Here is an 11,833-nt window from a genome sequence, read left to right as displayed (position 1 = left end):
TATGAAACAATTCCCAGTGATACAGAGGAGACCAGAGTTACCTTTCCCCCTCCACTCCATCCCTGGGATAGCCAGCAAAGCACCAGGAGCTGGGGATAACACCAGCACTGCAAAGTACTCCTCGAGTTCAGCCCACAGGACTGTCCCACAGCCTGAGCCATCCCCAGGGCACGTCTGTGCTGGGGGGGTCACTGAACAAACAGAGTTTATCCCAAATCCCTGCTTAGATTAAACCAAGACAGGATTTCATTAGCACGGCACTTGTTCTGCTGCTGCTGATCTCTCTGGAGAAAAGACAACTGAAGCCTTTTGCTTTATGGCAACAGAAGGGAAAAGACAAGAACAAAGTGGTTCAGTTTAAAAAAAAAAGAAATTGTTTCCAGAGTCACCATGACCCGACAATTGCTTTGGGTTAAACTAAATCCAACCCAATTGGCCAAGAAGCCAGAGACATCAATATGTAGGATTAAGCTTAGATTTCTTTTTGCTGGCTAGAGAAGCCTGAAAAACTTCTCTGTAGAAATTACCTTTCATTTCTCTTTAATTTTTTGATGCAAAAAATTCAAGTGAGAGTTGAGCTCTATATGGGTACTAAATAGCAAAATAATGACACCATTAGGAACACAAAGCTGAATGCAGAAAGCTCCTTTCTAGTTGAAACTCATAGGTTTTGTTAACAGTTATTTCATTCCAGTGCCTAGCCAGCACTTTGTTTAAAAGAGGTCTTTGTTAATATTTTGATTAAGTTAATAAACATTATTAGGCAAACTTGCCTCTACACCGCTAAGGAAGACCTCCTAGCAAAACCAGAAGAGAACATTTCACAGTCCTAACATTTCTCAGATAACATAGGAGAAACAAAAAGGAAATTCCCTCAACATCAGTAGTCTTTAACCATTCCAGCAAAATTAAATACATAAATTAAATGAAGTCTAATTAAACAGTAAATTTTATTACAGGCTATTTTCAAGGCACTGTTTTTCCAATAAAGGAAATCTATAGTCTGGGGAGGAAGAGGAATACTTTCTAATGTCTTTTGAAGTCTGACTTTCTTCCAGCAATTTATACACTGTTTGCTGGGATAATTCCACCAGAAAAAGAAAAGAAAAAAGAAAAGACCAAACAAAACTAAAACCTCTTCTCTATTTCTCAGCAACATCCTTGGGATATAACTTGCTCTTCTGATGCAATAAAGAGAGTTGTGACCAGTACAGCCATCCCTGATAGCAATCAGACTCTGGTATCTTTGTACATGGTGTGAATTATAGTTATTTCTGTACCAGTGATGCAATAGCAGCCTTCTACTCATCCTGAGTTGTTTCTAAGCTCAAGGGAAAAGGTTCATTCAATCCCATCTTTGCTGTACAGCTGCTTTAGGAAAGAAGCCAGTGAATGTTCCATCCCAGGCCAAGAAAAATAATTTTTAAGGATGAGATAAGACAGAATTTGATCCTGTGTTTACAGCCCCCCTTGCAACAAAGACCAAGCCACCAGACCTGTGGGAAAGCCTCTCTGTCTCACAGAGCACCAGTGGCACCAAGAAGTGTTTGCCCCGAAGAGTGAACGCTCCTCCCTAACACCTTTCCTGGAGCAACACAAGGGATTAGCAGGTCTCCTTATTTGATAGCTCAAAGCTCCCTATTGATTCCCAACTACAGCTGACACCAAGGAATTACAATTAGTTGCAGTCAGTTTTCCCATCGGGACAAAGCTGCTGGCAGCAACCCTCAGCAGGCAGAGCCTGTGGTCCCATTATCTGCTCACACAGCCCAACACTAACAGAGAAAGCAAGGTGCAAAATCAGGAAAACACCTTCATTCAGATTCAAGGCCATCTCCTTCTTCTCCCACAGGAGCTCTAGGCTCTCTCACCTCCTCCAGCCTGGGAAATAAACTCCTCTCCCCTCACAAACGAGCTATTTCAACAGGCTGCAGCTGATGCTTGGCCGCTTACTCGCATCCACCTCCAGCTGCTGGCGGATCGCACAGCAGAGGAGGTTAAGTGTCACTGGGGCTTAGCAGCAAGATTGGACCTGCCCTTCTCCAGCTGCATCCGTTGTGCTCTTGGGGCTGGGCCAGGCTCGAGACAGAGGATCTGACGGGGTGGAAAAGGAAATTCTGTGCATTCCTCATCCGTAGCCTACATGCCAAGTGAAATGCAGCGATGAGCAGCCAGACCGGAGTGCTTGTCTGAGGCATCGTGCAAGCTGCAGAAATTGCAGTGTTTTAAAGCACTGTTGTTGAGCTGGGTCCAGAGAAACCAGACTGCTGGGGGTATGGAACCATTAGTGCTTCAGTAGTACTACTGCAACAGGTGAAATGTTAGGAGGAACGTAAATCCCAGGATGCACCCTCCAAAGACTGAATTCTGGCTTAGGAAAAACACCTGCCCCAAAATGTTCTGAGCATGTGATTTTAATTTTCTCTGACCTTTTTGTGTCTCTCCTAAGCCAGGCACAAAAATATCCTCCTCAGAAAAATTTCTGCCTGGAAATGATGGTCCTCTTTCCCCAGGTCCTTTTAAAGGGAAGAAAATTACTTGTCTTCCAGAAATGTGCTGCTATGAACAAGCAATGCACGAACTGCCTGTTAGAGGGAAAGGAAAAAAACCATGTTCTGCATGGGGAATTCTCTCAAAACTCATCCCAGCTATATCCTGAGCAACCTGATCTAGTGGAAGTGGCCCTGCCCATGCTGGTGGGGTTGGAACTGGATGGTCTTTAAGGTCCCTTCCAGCCCAAATCATTCTGTGATTCTATCCTAACAAACAAAACTGTAATGAAATTAAAACACAACAGCAGGAAAATCCAGTGTAAATGTAGTGTGACATTGATAATTAACAGTTGAAAAAGTCAGCCTTTGGTTGCCTTCTCCCTCCTACCAGTGCATTATTAACTTTGTAAATGGAAATCTCCCATGAGCAGAGTCATGGCTGCTAATCACAGCATCCTGATAAATGCTCTTTAGTGCCCCATCTGCCTTCAGAGGGTTTTGGGGGGTTGCACTCCACCCCCACAAGAACATCAGCTCCTTTTCATCCCCTAAAGCACTGTGTGGCTTGCTGGGGTGTTCCAGATCCAGTCACATCCCCTCAAGAAATGTTCACCCCAGGTGATTTTGGTCCCATGGTGTAGCTGGGGTTCTGTGGGGATGACAAACATGAAAGACACACAAAGTACATCCCTTCTATAAGAAGTGTTGGAGAAGGGTCTGTCCAATTTCCATGCCCAGGGATGCCTGTCAAGTATCCTGTCTCCCAGGAGATGGACTCAATGATCCTTCTGGGTCCCTTCCAGCTCAGGATATTCTAATATTCTATGTTAAACCTTTAAAACTTTCAGCATGAGGGAGCTGGAGCCAGCAGCATTCATGCCTTGGGGAGAGAAGACTCATCCGAATATAACTTGTGCCTTCCCACCCCAGCCTGGCAGCCAAAATACCAGCCAATACCACCACAGGACCTCACCCACTCCATCCATGGTTGCTGACTTTGATGGGGCAACAGCTCTGGTCCAGGATGGCTTGGAGAGAGCTCACAGTCAGGTTTGAGTCCAGGCATTTCTGGCAAATGTACCTCTGATTCAACAACAACATTGGGTTTGGAGACCTGGCTTTTGAAAACACACCAGCTCAGCTAAAATCCCTAGGGAACAGAATGGAGAAGGGTGCCAGCAGCCAAAGGGAAACAAATTGCTCAAAGACTCTTCCAGGAAGTTGGCCATGCTGTATTGGCATTGGCCACACAATGTTTTCTTCACCACAAAAACAATGCTTCTGCCACTGCTACCACTAATTTCATTCCAGCATTCGGAAAACACTCCTGTCTTTGTGAATCTGTTTCCTGAAAGGGTTCATACCCTCCCATTTGTACCATTCAGTGTGGGACTTGTTCCAAGCCATAAGGCAGGTGCGTGACCCAGGGGCACTCAGTGGTCACCTCTGGTTGTCACTACGTGTCACACCTGCTTGGAGGAAGGTGCAACCCTCTTTGGACACCTACCCATTACTGAGATCCAGGAAAGAGGATGAACTTCAGGAGGGAGAAGGCAAGCAAAGCAATATGTGAGGCATCATTACAGGGACTTCTCTTGAGCTCTTGGTACTATACCCACCAAACTAGAAGTACCTAGAAGCATAGAAGTAAACTTCTATACTTCTAGTGCACTATAGGTATAAATTATCCCAAACCACTTCTTCTTCCTCATGAGAAACAGTTTCAGGCTGAGATGACTCTGACTCAAGCAGGTCAAGCTGGGGGCATTGGCCCCACAAGAGAAATAGGTCACAGATCAAGCATGCAGGAGGTATGTGGGTAGGGATGTCACATGGGACACTTTGTCCCTCAAAGGGCTCAGTTAACAGCTGTACCTGATGCCAGTAGCAACATATCGATGCTGCCTAAATGGCTTTTGGAGTTAAAACTTGCTCACACCGATGCTTCTTTCAGATGGGTTTGTTACTCTCAACATCCTTCCTAAACCATGCCATCAGTGCTCCTTACAAACTGACATCTCCTCTCAGGGCTGATTTCTGCTGAAATTGCTCAAACTCAAATTCACATTCCTCCAGCCAAAATGGCCAATGAAAAACTTTGGGATAAATATCAGCAACAACTTGTATTTCTTGGGTAGAGCAGAAACCGCCCAAGGCAGGATAATGCCTGTGGGTGCAGCAGATGGAGCTTGTGCTGAGTTGGCACAGGGCTTGCTCTCTTGTTGAAGGACAAGTGACATAAGATCCGCAGCTTTTCTTCCACATTTCTTCACAGAAAACAGTTGGGATCCAGGAACAGCCTTGCAGCACATGTGCTGGGGGTAAACAACTGCACTACTTCTAAAACAGTGCAAACAGGGCTACAATAACATGGACCAAAATCCTTGCCCTAAAAGGGTTTTTCCAGCCCTGTGTCCTGTGGTCCTGTTCCTTTGACCTTGCCTTTCTAACATTAACACATACCACACATTTTTCAAAAAGTAACCAGCAAAATGAGATATTTCACTGCATCTGATCCTCCCAGGGAGAGATGAGAACAAAACCTCCTAATGCACGTTAATCCCATCACCAGAGCACTGCTGAAAGATGGCTGATACCTGGGATAGGAACACTGGCAAGGGATAGGAAAACCTATATCAAGGCTCCCACATCCCACCCCAGCAGTGGCTGCCTATCAGTGGCTGGGGAAAATATTCTCAAATACAATTTTTTCCATCATAAATAAGTCTGCATCAAGGCTCATCTGTGATCACAAAGCAGGCAGCACCATGGTTTAGGCTCTGCAATCTGCCTGTGTAAAGTGTTACATCAGGCAGGGGGGTGGCCTGGCAGTTTTGGGGTAATGGGAAGCAAACACACACTGCTCTGCACATTTTGGGTCAAATCCCCTCCTCAGCAGGAACCCTTGTGCCTTCATCTCAGAAAAACCCAGAACGAGACAATTTGCATCCATGGGACCCTCAGCCACTGGTCAGGGGAAGAAGAAAGCCTCTGGCAAATCCATTGGAATACAAACAGAGCCTGGATGAAGGGTGACACCTTCAACAGGAGGAAGGGAGAGTCAAGCAGCAATTTCCATCCTGGGGCTGGGGCAGGTGGCAGCAGCAGCCGCCGGGCCGTGCACAGACTTGTTCTCATTTTTGTCCTTTGACCTTCTCCCCCTCAGCAGCTGAGCCTTGTTTACTGGCATTTCGGCAGCCCATCTCCTGTTTCCACTAACCCCCGGAGAGGTGGGAGGCAGAAAAAGGAATGGGTTTGCACGCTGGGTGGTTGGTGCTCTGCGTGAAGGGCAGTGAGCTGCTCTCAGGATACACCACGGGGACAGATTTATCCATGGGGGAAGCATGGAGACAGCAACGTGGCATGGGCTGTCTGCTTTGCTTGGCCCACAGCACGCTGGGAGAGCCACAGCAGGTACAAGGACCCTGGAGCCACCAGCTTTGCCTCTGATGCTGCACATCTGGGGGGGCTTCACTGTTCTGACAATTAGACAGACAGTGTCAAAACTAGCCCTGCTTTGCCCTCAGGCTGTGTTTATTCAGCACAGAGATGAGACATTTTCAGCATTCCTCCATCGAGCCTGACCTTGTAAGAGAATAAAATCTGATGGATCTGTCCCCCCTAAATGACACCATGGAGACTTCAATGCTCCTGAACAGCCATGCCCCATGGGTTAAATCCAAGAGTTTAACATAAAAACAAAGGGAAGATATTGCCCTGCTGACACTGAGAGACACTGAATGCAACTGATCTGAGCCACTTCTGGCCAAACAGATCAGAGATTAAAGACACCTGCTACAGGCAAGAAGGCACATCACTCATTCTCCCTCTTGATAACACTGCAGTTACTACGGCATGGCTGGTACCCGGGTTATAGATCAGGATTGCTTGTGGGGACAGTCCTGGGACAGTTCTGAGCCATTCTGGCTATGAGCCAGGCCAGTGCTGCCCTGTGAATGCCCAATTAATTAATGCTCCGGGAGCACGTGTCCAGGAAAAGCCCTCCCAAGTCTTCACATTTGCAGTGCATAGTGAGAAATAAGTTCTGCTTCTCTGCAAAATCATTGAGGTTTAGTTCTAAGCTATTTATATTTATTGATTTTTGCTTATTTCTTCTCTTTTTCATTTCTCTTTATGGAATCTATTGGTAACAACAAAGAAGAAATTTCATCTGTGCACCACTGCCAACTGCAAGGCATCAGCCCTTGGTTTGGAGAAACCCCACAACCACTCTCCAAGATAAATGCTGATTTTAATGACAAGCTGCTATGCAGTTATTCAGGATGGACAGACAGACAGACTGAATCTCCTTCTACTCCTAAAGTGTTTCAGTCTGGCCACAGTCAGTCAGCCTGGCTTAGCTATAAGTTTATTTGCCATACGGGGACCTGACAGATAGTGAAGGGCACAGATTTATCATTATTCCTGCAAGTACAGGCTCCCCACCCTGTGCCTGGGAATTAACAAATGGCACAAAGAACAAATTGAGGATTACAAGGACCCCTCGGTCCCTGCAATGTCCTGCTTTGCTTCTGGCCCCAGGGACTGAACACTCCCCCTCTCTTTGTCTGATCTGCACTTGGGCAGGTGGCAGCCCCTCGCTGGACTAGACACCCCGCAAGCATCAGGGTGCTGATGAATATCCATCTAATTAGAATTACGGATTCTCCAGGCCAGCCCTTCGACTGCAGAAATTAGCTAGTTTATTCCAATAAAGATGCTAATATGGGGGGCTTTGTGAAGGGCGAGAAATTCCCATTGTCATTCAGAAGCAATTTGTAGTGGATTTGAAGCCTTTGAAAAGGTGACGTGCTGGTGGCTGGGTTTGTATAATACCCATCCCCGAAATTCACAGCTGAGCATTCTTCCCCTCCATATGCTTCAGTGCTGCCCAATTTGTATTCCCCCGGTGAGGAGGCGCTGGAGCGGAGCAGGGAGTGATAGCGAGTCACCAGCAGCGGCAGCGAGGGGAGGGCGGCGGGGCCCGGGGACATCAGCCCTGCACGCTGGGGCTCCACACGGGCTGAAGGGCTGGGGATCCTTGGCTAAGCTCCCTGCTGGGGTGGGCAATGCACAGCCTGAAACAGGGAGAAGGGTCTCGGGTGCCTTCAGACACTGGTATCAATTATTTAATGCTTCTTCAAGGTGCTCGTGCCATTTTGCTGGCATTGTGACCCTCCACATTGCTGCTTTGCTTTTTGGAGTTCAGACCTTCATTACTCGGTATTTCTAGTGATTGATGCTGAAGTTAACACCATCTCTCCAGAACAACCCCAAAATCCTTAGCTTAACTTTCCAACTCCATTTCAATTTAATTTTACCTCACCACTCACTCTCCAGATGCAGCCTCCTGAACTGAAGACTCTTCTGGTGGTGTCCTGCATGAGTCACCTGATGGGACTGAATTATCTGGGGAGGCCTGAGCTCTCCAAATTGCTTGGCAGGTGAGTTTTTACTCACCTTCTAACCAGACTTGTCTCTAACACACCAGTGTCTGCAGCAAACCGAATCAGCATTTTAGGACCAAAGCACTTTGCAAACTGCAGCCTAAATTCACATAAAACCCTGATGCCTCCCTAAGCTACTCTTTGTGGATGGCTCTAGGAGACATAATGATGTAAAAATGTTTCTCTAACAGCTGCCTGGAAATGGAGGTAGAGCTCTGTAGCACAGCAAAGGACTATTCTTGTGGAGAGGGTCTCCTCTCTCTCACTGACCTTCTATCCTTTTCTCTTTCCATCTTGTGACGTAAAGTCAAGGAATGACAGCAGAAGCCATGAGCAGCTGGGGCTGCTCTCCAGAAGTCCAGATGCACTTGAGTCCTGTCCATCTCTCTTGTCTCTGTAGCTTTCTCCATGCAGAGCCTGGCACCGAATTTCACATTTGGTGTGGATTGCATTGCTCTGTTAAGTCCATTAAGTGACAGGGGCTGCTCCACTGTAAATGTCACTCCAAGGCCCTCAGTCAGGTATTTCAACTCATGCCTAAATTTAAACACGGGATGGCCATGCTGAACCCACAGGACTACTCCCATGCCTGCTGCAAATACCCTGAGGTCAGTTGGTTTAGAAGCACAGGTAAGGGAGGAGGAATATTTCCACCTGCTCAGGATCCTGCGTTTGCCCATGGGCCATGGCCCTACTTAGAACAGGACAACACTGACCAGGTCAGAGCCCATAAATGCTCACTCTCAGCCACAGTGAAGAGCTTCACATCTCTGGGAATGAGCCCATCAGCAGCTGAAGCTGAACCAGTATCAGGTTTTGATGCTTGAAGCAAGCATCTGTTTAAAACTAATAGATAAAAGAATATTAATAAATAGCTGCATAGGCAAAAAGGAGGTTTGGTCCCCAGCCAGGGCAGCTGATGCATCTGTGAGATGTTGCTTGGCTGTGCAGCTTGGCTTGCCATGGGTCCCTCGTGTGACTAGAGTGTAGATGAGGATCATAGAGAGTAGAAGAGTGGTCTTGGCTGAGCTCAACTTCGTACTCTGAAATAAGCTAAATTGAGCTCTGAAACCCCCTGAGTAGGGATTACAGAATCTGTTTGTGATCACAAAGCGCTACATAATTGTAACTGAACACTTCGTTTCTTATCTTATTTGCAATGTTAATATGAACTTTAATGAAAAGGAGGGGGGGGAACTGTTTCTCAGACATTTTGGCCAGCACTGAAGCAATGCTTTGCATTATCTACCCAGAAAGAATAGCTTCATTTGCACAATAACTTTTTTTTAACCTCTTGAAAAATGGAGCAAAGATAGTATTTTATTTTTGTTTCCAACTAGCTTCATTTTCTATGTGGGGCTCAGAACTGGGGAGTTTTCTCTGGTCCTTGATGAGGACGAGGCCATGGTACCTTCCTCCCAAATGCAATAGGGAAAGGAGAAAGGAGCCAGTATCACCAAAATGTCCCAAACAGGTAGGTCAGGCTCAAGCCAAGGAAAAGTGTAAAGATCAGGACAGAGAGCCAGCAGCACATGGTCACAGCACCTCCATACTGAAGCTTTCACAGGGAAGAGGGGAAAGGAAAGGCTACTGAACGCCAGGAAGCAAAAACACAGCCCTGCAGTCCATCCCCCACTGGTTCCCTGGTTCACTCCAGCAGGTGACATCCACATCCTCCCCATGGTGAGGAAACCCCGCAATGCACCCCACAAAACAGGCTCTGTCACCTGCCTGGGGGTCAGGTCTCACCCGTGTGTAGGTGTTGGTAGCTTTGTGGCACCGGAAGGATGAACACATCCCCGTGCTCCCCAGCTCCTCCTCTCCTCGGTGGCTCCACATGCTTTAGCTCTGCAGCTCAGGCTCTTTGGAACCCCATTTTAGTGCAGCTCATGATGCACTGAATGCAGAAAAAGGGCTGGAAGGAAGGATGTCCTTCCTCAGACACACAATCCCCATGGGAGGTTTCCAAGTGCCACCATCAGCCCTACCAACACAGCTGGGTTGTCACCTCCTGAATGGTGACATTGTTCCTGCCTCCAAAATGAAACAGACACAGGAGGCGTTTCCACCCAAAGAAAACCAATTTCCACTGGTGACTTCTCCCCCCTTGCTCGAGAATCCTCCCTCCCTTTCAGGGCCCCCGTAGCTTTCCTTTGTGCCTCTTCCAGGATGAAAAGAGGTAGTCATTGATTGTATTAATAATTCAGGGTCTAATCTCACAGACGGGTGTTCACAGCCCGTGAGGTGGCAATCTTTCATCTTGAGATCAGGATCAGCCAGATCTTTTAGAGGTCAAGGAAGATAGCTGCAGCATGGAAAACGCCTTCAAAGTAATAGGTTTAGGCAACCCTCATGCATGGACGAAAACGGCAGATGAAAATCTCGTGTGTCTCGCACTCTCGGTTGCACCTGCATCTCAGCCTGGTGATGCCCACAAAGTCTTGAAGATGATTTCCATCAGTGTCAGTGAGCTGTGATCTCTGCCACATATCCCATGGTTGGGGGGCTGGAACTGGATGATTTACTGGACTTTAGGTCCCTTCCAGCCCAAACCATTCTATGAATCTATGGCATTTCCCAGTCCATTAATATTCCCCAGGTCACCTGAACCCTCCTGCTTCTCAGGGCAGCCACCTGCCTCCTGATAATGGGTCTTGCGCTACCGTTCCTCTTCTCCCACAGCCAAACTCCTCCTTTAACCGCCTGCTCACTTGTGTTGTCTTAATCATTTCTGGAAGGACAAACTCTACTGGCACTATGTGCTTTGTTTGGTTTGTGGCCAAGAAGGTCCCTGCACAGGCAGAAGGGCCAATTCATCTCCAGGACTAAGAAAGGGGTCACAGACACTAAACTGGGGATTCACCAGACAAGACAAAGAAAAGGGAAATCTGAATATGCTGGATTTAATTTTCACCTGGCTGTACTTTACATGGGGGGACCAAATTTACATCAGTACTCTTGGAGTCTCCCTGCAAGGACAAGTCCACCCTCCATTGAATCCTTCTCTTGCCCCAGGACCTGCAGTTATCCCCAGCAATGCCCTGCTAGCTGGGCGCTGCTGTCACCACAGGGGTGAAGCTCACACAGAAGGTGCCCATGAAGGGCCGTTGTTGCTCCTCCACCTCTCAGGGTGTTTATGGAGGAAATGGCAAGGTCAAAGACATGTACCTTGCACCTGGAACTGGAGGTGCCAATTCCTGTTGTGATGCCAAAGATTAACGGGCGTGCTGATAAGAGCTGGGGGAAGTGGCCAGCGGAGACTTCTGAGAGTTCCCACGAATGCAGCTGTGCTTTGCTGGAGCCTCCCCGCTTTGGGGCTCCTGGTTCCCAACAGGAACCGGGCTCAGCACCAATTTGCTGCCGCCGCAATGCTCTGCTGCTGTTACCAAGGCACCTCAGCGCCCTGTGCATTAGCATTCTTCTGTCTTGTGCTTTGTCTTCTCAGGGAAGCCCTTCCCCAGCACAGCCAAAGCTGCTGTGGTTGCGGTGGCAATGCTCCCCCAGCCCATGGGGGCACGGTCCCCAAGAGCTGGGATTAGTAACGCTCCAGTGTGCAGTATTTTACAGCCTGGGACTCACGCCCGACCCACTGTGCACACCTGCAGGAAGGCCTGGGCTTGCCATCACTTCTCCCCCCTCCTCTTTGTCTGCTGCATTCACTTGGGCTCCTCCAAACAAGCAGTTTACCTTCTCCCAGGCAGGGTATGTGCCTGGTTTCCGGTCTGTGCAGCATCCCAAGCCTGACAGAAGCTGCTCTGTCTCTGCTGTAGTATCCAGACACCACAGTATCCAGAACTGAGGACTGATTTGCAAATAATTATTACGGAAGGAAGCCATCCCTTCTATAACTGATAACTTATCTGGTATATGTCAGGCTTTCCCCAGTCTTCTCTC

This window comes from Corvus moneduloides, chromosome 13 (assembly GCF_009650955.1).
Source record: "Corvus moneduloides isolate bCorMon1 chromosome 13, bCorMon1.pri, whole genome shotgun sequence".
In the NCBI taxonomy this organism is placed as follows: Eukaryota; Metazoa; Chordata; class Aves; order Passeriformes; family Corvidae; genus Corvus; species Corvus moneduloides.
The sequence above is the reverse complement of the archived record's forward strand: the minus strand, read 5'-3'. Positions refer to the sequence as shown.